The sequence below is a fragment of the Cupressus sempervirens genome, chromosome 11 (assembly GCF_028749045.1).
Source record: "Cupressus sempervirens isolate cs-2001-9-10 chromosome 11, ASM2874904v1, whole genome shotgun sequence".
In the NCBI taxonomy this organism is placed as follows: Eukaryota; Viridiplantae; Streptophyta; class Pinopsida; order Cupressales; family Cupressaceae; genus Cupressus; species Cupressus sempervirens.
In genome coordinates, this window is record NC_143128.1 from 761,140,333 (window position 1) to 761,146,399 (window position 6,067).

Sequence of the window (6,067 nt, forward strand, 5' to 3'; positions counted from 1 at the left end):
TAAATTAAATCTAAAAGATTGATTAGTATTTCTTGCAAAGAATGAATAGAATCAACAATTGTTCGAGAAGTGATCTCAATGTATGTCATGATACTAGACTACCTATCCCATGATGATGTCTCTAGAAAACATATTTGAATACAAAAATCTCAAATTGAATTTTTCAATGTTTGAATGCAAGATTTCTTGACCTTATAATACTAACTCAAAAACAAAGAGTGTGAACCTTTAAATCTAGATCAGGATTAATCAAAGTCAAGGAAATATCAAGACAGGTCTCAAAGTCAGCAAAAATATCAATATCCACCAACTCATAAGTTCCACTTGTGTAGTGTCAAATGGTAGGTTATCACAATCATCCATAAAATGGTCATATAGGAATAGAGAAAGATGTGATTCTCCATAGGTCTCCCATACTCTAGTCCAAGGTGCACACAGATTGCTTAGTCTCTAACAATATTATCTCATATCACCCAAAAATAATTGATATCAATCCAAGGGCACGGTCATTCCTATTATCTCATGCTTGTTTCTTATTATATGAACCTAGTTCAAGGGAAAATACCTAGAGATAATGCAAGAGATAAAGCCACCTAAGATGTTTTAAGATGCCAACTTGCCAAGAATTATAGTTCCCTATAGTCAAAATTCTTGTGAAAGGATGAATTGCAAAATCCATCAAAATGAATGTGCTATTACAATTGATAAGCTTTCAAAAATAAGAATCATGATTTTTGCAATCATAGCATTGCATTACATGCATTTTCTTTAATCAAGTTCAGGTTCATTCAACTACATTCATTGTGCCTAGGCATAGCCCATAATTTGTCAAAGCAATCTAAAAATATTTGTGAGAGAGGTTTACACAACTAATTAGTCCATAAATTTTCATTTGTCTGTCAATAGCTAGGTGGAAATCATCATCCACACATTTCACCTCTTTAATAGATCTGCATTCATGCATATTCACACACTTTGGATTATTACCTACTCTACTTGAAAAATGCCTACAACAAGCACATGCACAATTCCACATGCCATAGTTCTTTCCAAATGTGTCTTAGATTTTAGCCCACAACACCCATGGAGATATCCTGCTACACACCATACAAAATCAAAAGGATGGGAAACAAGTAAAATGTAAAGTCTTCTACAACACATTTGGAATATTTTTGAAAAAGCATAGTAGTTTCTCTTATGCCAAAAAAAGTAAAAAAAACACCATAATGCATACTACACCTCTCTCAATCAAGGTTGATGAGGCATTCTCGATTACATCTTCAAAAAGAGCACTTCAAGGGATCACTTTAAAAAGTGAAACCTTTGCAATATGGTATATACACTGTTTTGAGTGACACTAATGACAATGATTTTGTTTTTCTAATGCAATACTTAATGTGAAAATTCATAAGCCATTATTCCCTCTTCTTGAGTCATTGATCCTTCAATCTTGAATGTTGAGTACATGCACATAGTATATCGTATGTACACTATTATGTATAACACTAGTGAGAATGATTTTGTTCATCTAATGCAATAAGATCTATATGTAATATCCAATGTGTAACTACATAAGTAATTCTACCCTCCTTTTCTTGACTCAACATAAACTCATCCTTCAATCTTGGATGCTCAGTACATGTACATTCTTAATCAAGATGAAATCATGCAAACCGCCACCAAGGTTCACACCATTTTTTAGGGGTTTTTGTAGCAATGTGATAATCCAGAAAAGTCTCTTAACAACTCTAGCTTTATTTCCACAATTCAATTAAGTCATTATGGTCACACTCTTCAAGTGTGAATGACCATTACAACACAAAACTCTTGAAAAAACTTGTCCATGCCTCAAAAACCTTCCACATCAAAACACATGATCGACACAAAACTTTAGCATTGCATGCCCTGTAACCATCCTGAATCTTGAAGACTTTATGATCCATGAGACCTCTAACACAACTCTCTTACAATTCTACCCAACCTAAAATGACCAATTATTCACTAAGAATTCTTAAACCACACTATGTAATTTGTTACCCATGTTTTTGTCCTATCAAATTTTGTCTAAATGTTTGAATTGCTAAGTCCCCAGTTAGTCATTGAAGCTTGAACTTGAACCTCATCAATTCAAAGTTCAAAGCTCAAAATCAGACAAAGTTTACTTAGTTCCTCTTTGTTATCATTTTTCATGTTGCACCATGCAATTACCCTGCCTACCTCATGAACTTGAACTGTTGAACTACAAAGTTCACGATTCAAAGTTAATCTTGTGTCAAGTATAAACTTATAGGCTCATTTACTTTCTATTAAGGTGTAATGGATGGTAGTGCTTTGCACTGAAACTGAACCTTGAACCTCATGTTTAATGGTTCAGATTTCATGGTTCATTAAGCATGTGTGCCCAAAGTGTTAGTATTTAGAATATTCCATCCTATATTTTATGGCAAGGGAAGTTGAACCTTCGAACCTAAACCTTGTGGTTCATGGTTCATGATCTCCAAGATAGATAAAAATATCAACAAACACGTAGTGATGAAATAGCTTGGAATGCCTCCCACAAAGATGTAAGGACATGCATTTAAAGATGATTAGAAAAGGTGGCAGTAGGTAAGATTTGTTACATGCATGAGATTACCTCTTTCATTAAGGATTATGACATGTCATTAATTCAATACTTTCCTTATCATTCATTGTAGCATGCCACTCATGTATAATTTAAAATAAACCCTTTCCTTTAAATAGCCATGATTGGTTGTTTGCAATAAATTGTGCATAATTTGTTTAGAGTGTAAAAGAAAAGGTGGTGAAGTAGCATTTCTTCTTAGGCGTGTTCTCAGAAGTTGAAGCACAGGTGAGTATGAAACTCTTTCTTGAATTTCCTATTTTCATTTTCTCTTTTCTACAGTTAGAATTGTTTCTGGTTTTTCCTCTTTGTGCCCTTTTTGTGAAATAAAAGTTTGAATCCTACAAATATCCCCATGGCCCATAAAATTCCTAATGAAAAGAAACATGTACCTTTAATGAGCTTCTTACCACAATTAGGGGATATTGCACTAGTGGATGAAAATATTGAAAGGATGGTTGCAAGGTTTGAGAATGATCAACCTAGGTCTACTGTAGACAGAGTGGCTAAAAGTGGTTTAATAAAGGCTGGTGGTTCTTTGGAAGTTGCATTATAGCTAGAGCTAGTTCTTGAGCGTCAAGACAGGTATGATGCCATAGAAAGAAGCATTAGAACCCACTGAAGACTAGACTATAAACCTTTCTTACTCTCAATTCACTACCAATGACAAGGATTTCAACAATGCTATTGCAAAGAATTGGCTATTAAAACCTGAGAAAGGAGGTTTCTGCCTACCACTTCCCCTAACCAGAGAACATATGATCCCATAAGTAAAAGGTATCATTATTTTGTTGAATAGGGTGAAACGAAACCACCATGCATTCTTATGGAAGATTGGATGTACTTTTTCATCCAAACCATCCTAGATGAAGAAAATTATATTGATTAGGTAAAAATTATTGCAAATAGACTTCTCGAAGAACTTTCACAAGTTTTTGGGGTTGTTGTTTCTACATGTCCTCTTTGTTCTATTTCTAGCTTGTAGAAGAGAATGGCATGGGTTGCCACACTAGATTTGGTCTGAGAATATGGTAATTTATGATTAATATCCTCTACTATAGAAGAAGAAGAGTTTTGAGAATTTTAGAAGATTGTAGAATGTGTTCCTAGCAAGACTAGTTTTTGAGTTGCAAGGAAAAGAAAGTAAGAGACTATCTAAAGAAGTCATTTAGTTGGTCACACTTTATGGCATCTTTTTCATACAATTTCTCAAGTTCATGTACCAAAGGATTGGTGGATTTTAGGGTGAACCTTTGAAGTTTCCCAGGTATTGTTTGGATAGGTATGTGTTAATTGAGATACGAAGACAAATTGTTGATGTAGATAAAAGTTACAAATCCAAAAGGGGTTTCGAGTATGTTTTCCCTATTGAACTAGGTCACTACCATTTTAAAAGCATTCAAGATGCCTTCAAAGTAGAACTTGAAATAACAATGATTAATTTAAGGTTGTTCCAAGCCAAGCCCAAATTCAATAGCAAAGGTTTTTCTCAAACCTAATTTGAACTGGACCATACACTCACACATGAGCCTCAGATGGAGGATTATTAGGTTGGCAGTGAAGATGACTATGAAGTAAGGAAGAGATTACGGTCAAGGTGTTGTGATGTGGAGCCTAATCATACTTAGAGTTATATTCGGTGCAGTTTCCCTCCAAATTACTTCTACACGGCCAAGACAGGGTCAAGGGGCAGCACCTTAGGTATGCTCCCTATCACGGTACAGGGTGAGTAGAGGGGCAATGCCTCCGTGGGGGTTTTCGAAGCCAAAAATGACCTTATATTGTAAAAGGTGTCGACTACTATTTTTCTATTATTCTAGCCCTAATTTTGTAAGATTAAAAAGCTTCTATAAAAAGGCTTAGAGTTAGGGATTTTCATAATGTGTGATGCAAAAATTGGTTATCGCGATGATATTGAGTTGTAAGGGATTACGGATTGTAATTGGGTTGTAATCACTAGATCATAATAATATTGGAGTTGATGTTGGTGGACGTAGCCCAAGGATTGGGTGAACCACGTTAAATCTTGGTGTCTTGTGTTCTCTTATGTGTGATCTACTATTTTTTGATATTGGTTATATTTGCATGTAACTATTATTTCTATCTGAGGTTAATCCTAACAAGTGGCATCAAAGCTTGACGGTTGTCATTTTTTTTTTTAGCAAGATCGTCGTCATTTTTTAAAAAAAAATAGCGATGCTCTGCAACAAGGTCTCACAGTTGAGTGGGAGTGTCATAGTTGAGTGGGAGCTATGGTAGACAAGGGTAAGCTAAAGGTGGAGAAGTTTAATGGGCAGAACTTTCAGTTATGGAAGATGCAAATGGAAGACTATCTTTATCAAAAAGATTTATGGAAGTTGTTGGAAGGAAAATCTAATAAACAAGAAACTATGTTAGATGAGGACTAGGAGATTTTAGATAGAAAGGCACTTGGAAGCATTCAATTATGCTTGGCACCATCAGTGACATTTAACATTACAAAAGCAAAGACGATAGAAGAGTTGATGGAAACCCTAGTGAAATTGTATGAAAGCCCTTCGCTTCAAACAAAGTATTTCTCATGAAGCATTTATTTAATATGAAAATGGAAAAGGGTGGGTATGTTGCAGATCATTTAAATGAGTTTAATATTGTTACTAGTTAGTTATCTTCTGTGGGTATTAATTTTGATGAAGAAATTAGGGCTCTTTTGATTTCACGTTCTTTGCTTGAAAGTTGGAATGCCTTGGTAATGGCTATGAATAATTATGTTTATGGATCTAATATCCTAAAATTTGATGATGTGATCGGTGTTATTTTGAGTGAGGAAACTCATAGGAAATCCTTCAATGGATCTACATAAGGAAGTTCTTTGAATGCACAAAGCAGAGGTAGAACGACTAAGAGAGGAAATAATTTCAGAAATCATGGAAAATCAAGAGGAAAGTCAAAGGAGAAGAGGTCTCAATCCAGAGGATCGAGAGATTGTTGGTACTGTGGTAAAACAGGGCATAAGAAGAAAGATTGTTAGACTCGAAAGAAAAATGAAGGAGATAAACCAGAAGGGAACAAGGAGGGAAATGTGGTAAGTAACAAATTCGAAGAGGATGCTTTGATTCTATCTTTAGAAAGTCTTGATGATTCATGGGTTTTAGATTCTAGTGCTTCATTTCATGCTACACCTCATATAGGTTATTTTATTAATTATGTCCAAGGGGATTTTGCACTTGTTTATTTGGGGGATAATGAACCCTATCAGATTATTGGAAAATGAAAAGTTAAGATTAAGTTGTAGAATAGGAATCATTGGCTACTACATGAGGTAAGACGTGTTCCAAGGCTGAGTAGGAATTTAATTTCAGCAGCACAACTCGGTGATGAGGGTTATGTAGTTACTTTTAAAGATAAAAACTGGAAGGTTTCAAAAGGTTTCCTTGTAGTAGCAAAAGGTGTGAAATTAGGCAC